Here is a 14,388-nt window from a genome sequence, read left to right as displayed (position 1 = left end):
TCATTTGTGAACTGTTCCTGATTTCTGCTTATTCATTATTTGTAAATATTCACCAAATAGTTTCTATGAAAAATTTTCATCCTATTGATTACTTGCAAATTATTCAGTTAGTATATCTGGCATTCAGCATGGGTGTGGTATGAGTGGTTGCCTAAGTTGCGTGGTATTGTTGCTGTCAGGGTTCCCTCCCCACTCTAAAGTACAGATGTGAGGACCTGCATGAAAGACACCCTAAGCTTATTTCTACCAGCTTAGGTTAAAACTTCCCCAAGGCACACATTCCTTCCTTGCCCTTGGTATTCCTGCCACCACCAAGTGATTTAAACAAACATTCAGGGAGGGCCAAGTGGAGCCCTACCTCCTGCAAAATATCCCCCCAAACTGCTACACCCCCTTTCCTGGGGAGGCTTGAGAATAATATCCTAACCAATTGGTTACAAAGTGAGCACAGATCAACCCCCCTGGGTCTTTAAGAAACTGAAAAACAATCAGGTTCTTAAAAGAAGTTTATTTAAAAAAACATAAAAGAATCACCTCTGTAAAATCAGGATGGAAGATAACTTTACAGAGTAACAAAAAGGATTCCAAACACAGAGGATTCCCCCTCTAAGCAAAACTTTAAAATTACAAAACAGGGATAAACCTCCCTCTTAGCACGGGGAAAATTCACAAGCTAAAACAAAAGATAATCTAATGTATTTCCTTCCTATTACTTTCTATTTCTGTAATATTAGATGCTTCATTCACATATGGCTTAGGGAGATGTATTTTTCCTGCCCTGTCTCTTCATTGACCCGGAGAGAACAAAGGAACACGAAAACAAAAACCTTCCCCCACATATTTGAAAGTATCTTCTCCCCTTATTGGTCCTTTTAGTCAGGTGCCAACCAGGTTATGTGAGCCTCTTAACCCTTTAAAGGTAAAGGAGGGATTAACTCTTTACAGGGTAGGGAGGGATTTTATGCTACCCTTAGCTGTATGTTTATGACAGTTGCTCTTCTGATTTGATGATTGAAAGGTTTTAAAATTAACTTCTGTAACAGGTTTTTGGATGAATAATCATAGGGACTAAATTTTGGGAAACTCCTGGCACTTGCAAGCATTGTCAGAAATAAATATTTGCAAGTGGTGGATAACAGGATCTCACAAATCACACTGAACTGAAGTAGGCAAAGCAATTTGCTAATCAGTGTGTTTGGTTTTTAAGTCTTTCTGTTTAAGGATTTGACCAGTTTTTCACCTAGTGCACTTAGCAGACACTTCAGACTGGGGAGAATGTTTGCTTCAGAAAATATTAAGGTTAGTCAACAAATATGTTTCTGCACTTTAAAAAGAGAGAATAAAAAAATAAGAGCAAAAAAGTAAATGCTCTACTTGATCTCATTTCATGCACATATACCTGTATTCTATGCTGAAGAACCGACCCATTACCACATTTGCTCTGTCTACTAGCTGCTACTTGTGTGTGGGCTGAATTTGTGGCATCTTTTACTACGACAACATATTTGCTGCTGCTGCTTTGAACTGCTCTCTGCTTGTTAGTCACCTTCAGGCTGCTGCCCCAGAACTTGTATCTGTGTAGCTGAATTTACTGCTTTGTACAACTGTAATTACCTACAGAAATGGATGTGGGTTTTAAAGGCACAAGGTACAAATTTCAAGGATGGATGGTGGATGTTAACTCTGTTCAAAATAATTAGATCAGAATGAGAGGAATTGAGGGAGAAATGGAAGTCCCATTTCCATGCTCCCCTTTGCTCACTGAAAGCAGTCCTATTTCACTGGCCTAGTCCCTTGCTAGGAAAGAAGACTCAACCAAGTAGCAATCTGCAGTATGAGGTAATATGGCCCAGAATGAAATTGTGATTATTTTCATGAGATTTCACAGATTATGGGTGTATTTTCCACACAGCCCTAGCTGACATCCAACTAGCTGGCCTCAGCATGGGATGAGACAGGAAAATGTAACAGAACATGAGTTCTGAAACTCCTTACTATGATAGCTTGGAGTTAATCCCTTTGTTATCCTCAGCGCTATTTATTGCAATATTACAAATGTAATATGTTCAGAGGGAGAGAATATCCATTATCCTCCCTTCATACGGCTCTTCATCAGAGTCTTGTCTACAGTACGTTACTTGTAATGTCCAGTGAGTGCATCCCACCAGTGGTACCGACAGTGGATGCTACAGCATTCACTATATGCAGACATTTTTACTACCTTTCCTGAGCAGGTTTAGATTACATAATTGGAAAAAATGCATGTGCCATCTCCAAACTGCCCACCTCTGCTATTGCTACCAGTCAGTCTGCATCTGTTGTGAATAATTATGGGTAAGACAAAAACTCAAATGCAGACACAAGCTAGATGTGAACTAGTGGGGGGATAAAACCCATTCTTCCACCAATACTAAACAAAGGCTAAACTTTGACTTCGCTGTTCCTGGTGGGATATTTGGAGGTTTAAGGTTATATTCTGCTCTCAGTACTCTGGAGGAATGCCATGGAAGTAAATGGAATTACTCCAGAGTATGTAAGAACAGAACTGGACCTGAATCTGTTACTGCAATAATAATGTAGGTTTGTGTGTTGGATAATAGAATAGGTCTCTTGTGGTCCCCAGCATGATGCAATACAAATTTATTGTGTAAAAGAACAAACTTGTCACATATCTATGTCCACTGGCCACGGTAGTGACAAAGATTGGGTTAGGTGATAAGAGGGCTTTCTCTCTGTTTCAAACATCTGGTGGTCACAACTCAGTGAAAACACAAGAAGACAAAGCCCCATCTTTTCTCAGTCTCAGGACCAGTGAAGCAGGAAGTTGGAGCCACTGCAGCTAAAGCAGAGTTATCACTGTGGTTAGGATGAGCTCTTGAAGGGCTGTGTGTCTGAGTGAGGGGGCAAACATGTTGTCTACAGAGGGTTGTCTCGTATATACAGAATTCCACAGGAAATATTTACTGTCTTTAATACTCAGTACACTGAATTACATTAAATTGTTGTGTTCCCTATGACCTTTCTAGTGATATGGAGGTTCCTCTTGGGACAATTAGAAGGCTCTGTGCATGGGTTGATGTTGCCCCATTTCATTCACCCCAGGCAACTAAGAGTTTTTGCTTGAGTCTTGAAGTAACTGGGCCAAATTCCACTGTCAGTTAGAACTTGCAAGCTTGTTGAAGCCTATAGGGTAGCACTCATTAACTGATAGGAGAATTTGCTCCTCTAAGTGAACCTGGTCAGTTCTATTTATAAATAATTTCTCCTTCTCCTTTCTATCAGTTTCATGTCATCTGACATTACCAATTATAGACACCAATGGCCAAGGAAAATTACAAATAGGATTTCAGCTCCATATGCATGAGGCTATGCCTTGACTGGTAGTTAGATGGGTGGATGGATGGACAGAATATTCATTATCCTCTCCCAAATTTACTCTCATATTTAAACATTCTTACTGTATTTATTGGAAGCAGGACTGATAGAAATTCTTAGAAACCTGGGGTTTGACTGTGTCTTATAGTGCCTTCTGAATATTTATTTGGGCCCAGAGAGACATTGAAGTTAATGCCTCACCAAGAGTGGGAAGTTGACTGGATTTCATGATAGGGTTAGTTGAAAATTTTCTATTAAAATTTTTTGGATGGTTTTGGAACAATTCAATTTTTCGCCAAAAATGTCTGCTTTGCTCAGAAAAAAATGGTTGTTAGAAAAATTAAAATGGAAAATATTTTTATTTTCAGTAGAGCTGGTTGGGAATTTTCCATCAGAATAAAAAACTGAACAATAATCAGAATCTTTTTGTGTGGAATTAAGAGTAAAATTGAAGGGATTTTTTCATCATGGAATGTGGAAGTACACATAGGTACTGTTAAGGATGTATCCTGAGATTTGGGTCTAAATACTGTTGTGCTCTATCCTTCTACACACATGGAGATCACGGTATTTAATTTTTTGTGGCTGCTAATTCTGCTTGTAAAGCTGAGTAACTGCTGGAGACATGGACCCCAACATGTTAGATTGATTTAATATAACATGGATTAATTTTAGGTTAGGCAATCCTTGAGCTCAAAGTAGCATGGAGCTGTCTCTGCTAAACCATGAGAGGTTTGTAAATATGTACAAATATGTAGAAAATTAAGAGCTAAATGAATATATTTTCCCATGTGTATAAGCATACTTCAATTAAAGACTTAGGTATATTCTCCCCGCTTCCTCCCTCCCTCCTCCCACCACTTTCCCTCAAGTTTTCTGATTAATTAGTGGTCCTATGTAGTCTTTTGTAGTTATGTAGTTGGAGGATCCAGCTATGCTTTTCTTTAAAATACTTTCTCTAATTATTTTGAAATCTAGGAAGTGATACATTCTATAATGGAAACCCAGCTAAAACCTATTTTAGGGCATGATTCCAGAAAGCACTTATGTCCCAGTCTTGCAAAAACTTGCTCGCATACTGCTTAGCTTTGAGCACTGTAAGTAAGTTTGTTGAAGTGTTGGGATTATTTACAGTGGGTAAAGTTAATCACATGAGCAAACTTTTGCAGAATTGGAACTTTAATCATGTACTTAGGTTCCATTAACTTCTTTTGAAAGTAGGCACATGCTTAGAAGTAAACATGTGCTTAAATACTTTCCTGATACTAAAGATGTTTTCCTAAATCAGAACCTTCAAATGTAACTGACTGGTATTTTTTAATAAATTGCATTGTGAGGCAAGGTAGCAATTTTTAATCGTAGTTGCAGCTGTGTGAGGAATTTTTAAATATCTGAGCTAAGAGAAAATGGTGTTTATGGGGTATTGGGCTTCTTTTTATAGAAGGTCTGATTTATTTATTTATTTATTTTTACTGTTGTTTTTGTATATTAGAAGGCCTGGTCTTACCTGCTTTGTTTTTCCTCTAAGAATCTATGAAAACTGAAAATAGAATTATGACATCATGGGTACCAAAGAAGTGTAACCAGGTTGAGAGGGAAAGTGATTTTTATTCAAGACTGTTTAAAATTTTGTTTTACTGTCGCATCTATTAAATGCAAATGCCCTGCCATAGCTTAAGAAAGAGTCTCTTTGTTAGAGAACACTGCCTCTTCAGAGAAGGTTTGAAAAGTATTATGGTTGATCTCCTTTCAGAGATAGCTGTGCAATACAGAGCTTGAGTGCAGTGGGTGTGGAATTATGAGCAAAGGGGCATATTCTGCTCTCTTACCCCAATATAAATCCACTGATTTCAGTGGAGTTACTGTGGATTTACACCAGTGTCTCTGAGAACAAAATTTGGCCCAGAATGAGGTTCAGCCCTTACTTTAGTAAGTACTAACTTTAGGAAGAGGTCAGCTAGATTCTATTTTAAAACTTCTACAATTTTGCATACCTGTTTCAAGTGTGGGGGGCAAAAGCTGAATCTTTTCCATTTATAAACAAAGCCCTCTGCCTATTGCAGAGACCCTGAGAGCGTCAGTAACTTCCTTCCTGGCTGAGATGATATTTCAGAGATGTTCACTTGGACTATGAGGTCAGTAACGAGGGGCTCTCCTCCTGCCCTCTCTCTGCTACAGCCACATATACTGATTCTGAAGAGACATGAAGTCACGTAGGAGCTGCTGGTCTATCCTGCTGTTCCTCAGTAAGTACGGGAAGGGGAGAGAGCTGAAAATGCCTCACTGGAAATGTCCTAACTTGAATTTGATGAATAGGCTCTGCATTGTTTCTAAATTGTGATCAGCACTTACATAGTTTCACATCATGTGAGGAAAAGGGAACTGGTTGGTACTGTCCAAAAAAGGTTTTCTGTTTGTATTTGATTTAATTTAATAACCTGTAATGGTTTGATTGTATTAATCAGTTAAGCCTTGGGGACACAGTGAGTATACAAGGTGCAGCATATGATAAAGTTTTATTGTACAGGCATCTTTTCTGAATGGGTTCATTTGCTGTTAACTGTAGTAAGAGGAGGCCCTGAGACATAAACATTGGTATCAGAGGCCCAGTATGAGGCCTGAGGCCTGAACTAAAGTAATGGTCAAGACTTTGCCAACATAAAGCAAAGTTAAGCTGTGAGCCAGAGGCAGGCCCTGCTCACAGAAGCTGGCAAGGAAAAGGCTGATGCTGCAAGAAGATACGTACCTAAAAGGTACTGAACACTAGAGATCAGAACATTCACATACTTGCACATTCCACACAGATAACAAGGAACAGGCTGACTCATCCCAATGACAGGGCCAAAAGGGTAATATGATGGATAGAGTTGTTTTGTTCTAACCAACATGTACAAGTTGAGAGGCGGCACCTTACTACGTAGAGGGGTTGTACCTTACTACGGAGAGGGGTTGTACCTTGCTACATAGAGGGGTTGCACCTCAATACGTCAGGAGTGATGTTTAACTTGTTTTTACCTGTGTATAAGAGTGCATCCCTGGGGCGATGTCTTTGTCCGGCCGAGGGGGCAGTGGAAAGTCCTGCCACTGACTGAGTCGAGTCCATTGACCGGGGGCACATACTCGTAGTATGCCCTGAATTAGACTAAGAAATCTACAGGGAACTATTATTATGTCCAATACGGCAATAAACCTGGCCGAAGTGCCTTCGTACCTTACTCGACTCAGTGGTCATTGGGGATTCTCTTCGGGTCTGCTGTGGCAGCTATCTTCGAAGAGCTGGGACAGCACACAGAGGGAACACACGCACGCAGCCGAGTGATACCAACATTGGAGAGAGCAGAGCACCACACCGGTAGCATCTGACAACACCTCTGACAACATTAACTATTACAACATATCTTACCTTATTTCCCTGTAGATTAGAACAAACGCTGTTTGAACCCCTCTGATTTCTGCTGGTTCGGAACTCACGCACACTGGGCTGGGTTCATGGCAGTAGGCAGAGGTCTGTCACATGCACCTTCACTGAGAGGATGAAGTTTGATTAACTTTAACTTTCAAGGGGAAGACCCCTCTCCCTCTCCCCGGGACCTCCTGGCCCAAGCCCTCTTTTCTTCCTTTTGATGTCTTTGGAGGGGAGTGACCCACTCCCCCACTAACCTAGTCCTAAGCGACCTCCTCCATCTCCCCTGTGGGGTCCGCAGGGTGTACCAAGGGGTCTCTGCACCAAGCAAGGTCTTTAGGGCCAGCCTGGTACAAGCTATTACATCTCCAAGTCCTTCAAGGGTCTTCTGAGAGGCAGAATTCAGCTGGACCTCACCCTCTCTCTCATAGTACAGGTGCCAACCCCATCAGCCCTTATTCTTTTTATTAAATGAGTAAAAACTAAACATTCTTGACAGCTCTTTGGCTTATTTAAAGAAAGCCTATTTCCCAAAACGTTGGAGCCACTTTTCTCGCTATTACTGTCATGACTTTCCCACTGTTGGTTCATTTATTGAAACCCTGCAAACAGTTTTCTTCTGAGAGATTTTTGTGGGGCCCATACATCTCCTCAGATGCATATACACAATTTCCACCGACTTCAATTGGAGCAGCCCTGGATGTCTCCAGGGATGAGCATATTACTGGACATTTGTTGTTCAGCATGAACCAAGGTTACAGCCTTTTCCTCGCATGTGGATTTCATTGTGTTCAAATTTGCAGCCCTGTGTACCTTACATGCTGCTAGAGTTTACCTCAGTGTGCTCAGTTTTGGTGAAGTTTGAAACACTGCATATTTTGTGGGAAGCTGTCTTTACCAGTAGCATTAGGTTATTATTTTACTACAGACACTGTGAATTATTCTAAGGAGGGAGTTTCTCTGGTGCCAGGTGCAGATGATTTGCTGATCTCTGTGTGTTTTCTGCAGGTTTCTCCCATGCTTTTCTCATTGACATTCCTCAGGATTCAGTCAATGGAACTGTCGGTCATTCTGTCCTCCTGTCCATCTCCTATAGACTCCAGGGGCTATTTTCCTCTCCTCTGTCCATTCAGTCCCACAATAACAAGTATATGTGTGTCCAAAAGAGCACCCATGTTAGGCTCCAGAAACAGGAACTGTCATGCACACTGGTGGTGACAGAACAATTGCAGTGCATTCTCTCTCCTGAATCAGGGGTGGGTGAATTGCTGATCTCTATTTGTGTTGGTTTATTGCAGGTTTCTCACAGGCCCTTCTCATTGACGTTCCTCTGGATTCAGTCAATGGAACTATTGGTCATTCTGTCCTTCTGCCCATCTCCTATAGACTCCAGGGGCCATTTTCCTCTCCTCTGTCCATTCAGTGGAATTTCAGTAACTACCCTAATCCACTCACCAGTGACTAACTGCTCTGTCAGTGCAGAGGGGATTCCCACCCACTGCTCTGGACATAATTTTATAAATTCTGCATAGCAAGGCCGGACTGTATTTTTCCCTGAAAATGCTTCTCTGCTCCTTCAGAACCTGCAGCTCAGCGACAGCGGAGTCTACAGTGTCACCTTCAAAGCACCACAGCAAACCAGACACATCACATTAACTGTATCTGAACCTCATTTCAACCATGGAAACGTGGAGGGTGGTATGTATGTAACTTGTACTACACACAGCACTGAGGAAGTCTGTCCCTCCATTGGTAACAATGAAAAGCAGATCCCTACAATGTGCATAATTTTGTGCTTATGTACATTAAACTGCATCTACTATACCATTACCCAATCATATGATTTAGCTTAATCTTTCTGCAGTTCTTCAGTCTTCTCTAATCATGACTAAAGTAAATATGTTGTATCATCTGCTAATTTGGCCACTCACTTCACAGTTGACTCTCTTCTCCAGATCATTAATACATAAACATTGGTCCAGGTGTGGATCCTTCAGGCACTACCAAAGCAGATGCCATCTGTCTTGATTGTTTGGACATGCCTAGTATATATTGGACACTTCCATTAATAATATTAACCATCTATACTATATATTGAAGAGTTGTGCTTGCACTTTGTTTGCTTTATTTTTTAACCAGTTTCCAATATATGGCAGAACTTTATCTCTCACCCCTTCATTATTTAAATTTAATTGCCATAATAGCCTTTTGTGAAGGACTTTAAAAAGGATTTTGGAAAGTACAAGTAAATAATACCAAACATTATTTTACAGATACCCTGAGAAAATTCTAGCAGAGTCTAGAGGCAAATGTTCCTACCCAGATGTTCCAAACTTGTTGGTCTCTATCAGATCATGTTAATTGTATCAAAGGTAATTTCATCATAGAGCAGCTCTTGCCTCAGTTTCACCTTACTCATTAGAGTAGTGGAGTCCTTTGGCCAAACCCCAAAGATCCTTCCCAACTGGGATAAAAGCAGGAGTCCAAACAAACAAAACTGAGTTATTTCCAGAACCCTGTGATGGAGATTCGTAAACAGTTATTGATCTCTCCTGGTTTCCCCCAGTCTCTAGTTTTCTAGCCCAAAAGAAAACTTTCTCATGTTGCTTTATCAAGTCCCTCTAGCCCCCTCCCCACCAAGTTTTTCCCTAAACCCTTATTGGGCCTTTTGCTTGGAGAAACCAATAACAAGTCTTATTTCCTTCACGTAGAGACAATCACAACAGAGCCTGACTCTTCCCTGGTCTCTCTCTTATTAGAGCAAAAGAAGTTATTTTATATTCCTGCCCCTTTACCAGCATACACTGCTCCCCAGTCTACTATTCTCATGGTCCCTTTGGATTGGAAGTCCCAGAATGCCTCTGTCTTGGGATCAGGAACAGGGACAAAGGGACCAGGAATTGAGAACCAGAACTGGAACAGGGCTAAAGTTGGACCTTGAAACCTTTTTCTATAGGACAAGCTCACTCAATGACTTTCGTCTAAGTGTCTTATAACATTCTATAGTTTTTAGTTCCATCAGTTTACCTGAAACTAAGTAAGGCTTGTTTAACTGTAATTTACAGGATCATCTGTATTGCATCTTTTAAAATAGGTAGCTCTGTAGCAGTAATAATATTTAGCATTTATTAATAAGTACATTAATAAATATTTAGCTTTCCATAACTCAATAGCTCATTTATTGATACAAGTAGCTGATTTAATCATATGATTCTTAGCAGCTCAGCCCCTTTGTTCTTAAGATTTTTTAGCACTCTTGGATGAATTCTACAACCTGAAAAAAGTATAGGTGAAATCCTGTCCCCTTGACTTCGGTGGGGCTAGGACAGGTATCTCCCCAACGTACACTGTGCGGAAGACTGATGGAAAGTAATCATCTAGGCCAAAAGTTTCAAGAGTGTTTTGACTAATTTTGGATGCCTTCATTTTGGGTACCCAAACTGGGGATTCTTAGGGACTGATTATCAGGGATACTGAGTACCTACAATTTGCAATTTTAGGTGCCTCTGAGAATTAGGTCTTAAGCAGTGTTGCCAACCCTTGTGATTTTATTGCAAATCTCATGATATCTGGTGCTTATCTGAAAGGTTCAGGTCCAGAAGTCATGTGAGAATCTCAGCTTTACTTTAAAAAAAAAAGAATTTCTAGCACCCATTGTTGTGGAGAATACTTGAAGACATGAATCCTAAAGGCTCAAAAGTCAGAAGGGAAATAAAGATTTCAAATCTATCTTTTTTTAAATCTCATCATTTTTAAGCCAATTTTGTTATTTTTTTCTGACCTGAGTCATGACTTTTGAATATTTGGAGTGGTAATAGTGTTTAAGTCTCACAAATAGGAAGCCCAAAATCAGAGGATACTTTGAAAATCCAGGTCTGAGCTTTTCTACAATATTCTTAGGCTATAATCTGATTCTCTCAGTTTTCATACACCAAACACACTTACATAATTTGGTGCAGTTTTTTTTTATGAGCTAATTGTTCATCATATTCCTTTTTAATTTCCCCTCATTTTTACTTTACAATGTATCAGCTTTAGCTCCCAGTCCTTTCAACTAGTTTCACGTGGATTGGACTTTTGACATACACCATTCCTGCTTGAACATTCACTGATTCCTTGACATTTGCCCATTTTTTCTTGACTTCCATTTTCCTTGTTTTATTTATTGGTATGGATGCCTCTCTTATTTGATATGCTGTTTCATTAGCCTCTGGGCTAATTCTAGAGATTTTTAAACTCTTCACATTTATCTTTAATAACTTTCTAGTTGGCATCCTCTTTTCTTTTTTTTTTTTTTTTAAATTCCCCTTTCTAAAGTTTAGTGTGACAGGGTTAGGTTTTTTATATTTTTCCTTCCCACATGGATGTTGAACTCAATTATATTTTGAGTATTATTATATTACACAGTTGCTCAACTATCGCTACTTTTGAAACTAGCTCTGGTGTGTCAACTGAGACTCAAGCAAGAGTAGCCTCTCCTCTTGTGTGCTGTAGAACTAGCTGCTCCAAGAAGTAATGTTTTGTGGCATTGAGAAATTGCTTCTGCAAACTGTGTCTCAATGTGTCGTGTGCCTAGATGACACCCAGGTTGCCGAAGTTATCCATTGTCACTGTTTCAATAGATTTTGTGGCCTCCTTGATCTACTTTGTTGATCTGCCAATTGCTATTTAGGCCAGTAGTATAATCCATTATTCCTGTTATATTCCAATCATTTGGGATTTGTAGTCATGCATGTGTTACCGAATGCTTCTATCCACTCAGAAATGCTATTTCTTTAGATTCAGCTGGAATCTTTTAGGTACAGGGCTACTGCTCCTACCTTTACAACCAAATCTGTCTTCCTACATAGCATATACCTAAGTATTAGAGTATTCCTTTGGTTGTGATCATCCCACTGTGTTTCTGGAAACACTACTAGGTCTTTTCCTATTGTTTTAGAACGTTCTCCTCCAACAAAGTAGCATGGAATTTCATACATTAAACATAGGATTAACCAAGGTAGCTTCTGAATCTACTCACAAAGCTAATCGCACCCAAGGTCTTATCACCATAGAGATGAACATCAGGAAGGAACTAATCACACTCTTACCTTGTTCCAAGTATCACTGCCTCCAGGCTGAGATCAAAATTTTACCACAGTCCCATCAAAGGAAAGGAGCAACCATACAAATCCTCACTCTTAGAAGTCATGGATCAGGAAGATTTCCACTGCTTCCAGTTAGAGAGCTGTTTGTCTGTGGATTTGTCTACACTGCAAGTGAAGTTGTGATTGTAGCATGGGCAGGTATACCTGTGATGGCTTTAATCTAGTCAGCAGGGATAACAACAGTGATTATGTAGTGGCACAGGCTAGCAACTTTAGTGTGTACCTAGGTTCTTGGGTGGGTTTGTGCCACCATGTCCTCGCCGTTATTATTACACATGCTACTAGATTAAAGCTAGGTACACCTACCTGTGCTACAGTCACACCTTCTCTTGCTGTGTAGACATACCCTATGATCCCAGTCTGTCAATGGTCTGGTCAAACACTAAACTATTTTCTATCCACATCCATTGACACATTAGCCCTAAATGTCCCTTTCCTCTCCATTACCTACACAGAGTGTCATGGTTTACTGATAAACAGTGACCAATGAAATGTGAGAACAGGAGGCTTGATCACCAGTGGTGGAAGATCCGTATGGAATTTGACCAACTGTGGTGTAAGGAATATGTGATCCTAGACCATGATTAGAAAGGAAACAGGGACCTTTCTTCTCTAAAGCAATAGCACCTGGCAAATTTTGGTCAAAAGAACAGTTCTAAACAATTACCATGCTCAATCCAGACTACCTTGTGCCTATCACAGACCTGAGCACCTTCTGCTGTGAGGAGGTCTCCTCATATTTTGCAGGGAAAATTGCACATATCCAAGACAGCCTCCCGTCCCTTGATTTTTTTTCCTTGAATTTTGTGTTCAGATGAAACGTCAATTCAAAATCATCATAGTTCATTTGGTTTCGCTTCAGAACCATGTGGAATTTTGCATGATTTCGTAGCAAAGCCATAAGCCAGTCTACATTTTCTGGAAAAGTATGTGCACCTTCAGAGGATCCAAGTCTGAGTTTTCAGGTTGTAACAAAACCCAAAAATAGCTGAGTTTTGTACGGTTTCAAATTTCATTGCTAACATTTTGCACAGTGCCAATACTGAATCAAACTAATTAGTACTGAATATAAATCTTTTTCTGCTCAGTATGATTCCAAGAGGCTGTTAAACTTTAAAAGATAAATTCATCTTCTTTTGATAAAACTAGTAGTAGGTCCAACCTGCAAAATTTTAATCTGGATCCCAACTTCCCCAATATTTTAAGTTGTTTACATTTGGGTTCTTGGTTTGGCCCACTATATGGAGAGCACCCAACATTTGAGGGTATTCATATGTATAGTTTAGTGTCAGGCTCATCTTTAGATAAAAGAGAATTAAGTCTAAGGCTTGCTGGATGTTTTTTCTTTCTCCAGCTATGTATACTCTACAAATTTAAGTCAAGGTAATGTACTTCAGCATACAGCCACTTCAGTAATTACATTACTTGTGCGTGTCTATACTTTGCTTCTTGTGTTGGTGGTGCGCATCTTCACCAGGAGCGCTTGTATCGATAGTACTGTCAGTGAGCAGCATTATGGAGTGGATCCTTTAAGCCAGTAACCGTCCATGTAAGTAACACAATGTCTACGTTGACACTGCATTGACTTGATTATGTTGACTTTGATGCTATGCCTTGCATGGAGGTGGAGTTATTAAGTCAGTGTAGTGGGGCAGTTACATCAGCAGGAGCGAAATTGGAGTGTAGACACTTCCGTAGTTAGGTAGATGGAAGCTGCCTTGCGTCAACCTAACTGTGGTGTAGACCAGGCATCAGTTTTGTGGTTGTATCGAGTAAAAACCAAAATAAAACATAGAAGTAAAAATCAACAATAGCCTGTGGCTGTTACACAACAATGGAAAATAAATATATGGAATCCAGACAATATGTAATAATAATATTCTTTGAAGCACAGTACTGCTCAAGAACACCTCCTCTCTTCCTGTATTGTATTGCTGCGTGCCGTTCATTAAGCAGGCGTGTTTGTGCCAGCTAAGGTCAAAATTCTATTCTTAGTTCTCAAAACTTTCCCAGATTTTCACTGATCAAGTTGAAATTTCCAAAGTGTGGTGTCTGACCAAAGGTTACTTGTTTTGGAAAGACTGAGCCAAAATAGTTCAGCAATTTTGGAACATGGAAAAATATACTTTCTTTACAATGAAAGGTTTCTTACAGCCTATGTTAATAGCTCTGGTGCCAGGAGTAAGGAATAGAAAGCTGAAATTGGCAGGCAGCCAGTGCTCATTGAGGAGAAATGCTTTTAAACATGCCAGTGAACATTGGGTTTAATTCTATGGGGTTAGAATCCTTTGGAAATTGCATTTTGTGCATGCATAGAATGATAGGCATGATTTTTAGCACTTTCTGGCAGTCATCTGAATAAACTGAGGATGAACTACACATGTGAACTTGACTGCCCAGTGAAACACTTTCGATTATGAATATTTTGTTCTGTGCTCAGGAAATGGCACAGAGCTCTAGGGT

Source organism: Gopherus evgoodei, chromosome 9, assembly GCF_007399415.2.
Source record: "Gopherus evgoodei ecotype Sinaloan lineage chromosome 9, rGopEvg1_v1.p, whole genome shotgun sequence".
Lineage (NCBI taxonomy): Eukaryota > Metazoa > Chordata > Testudines > Testudinidae > Gopherus > Gopherus evgoodei.
Note: the sequence above shows the minus strand (reverse complement) of the source record.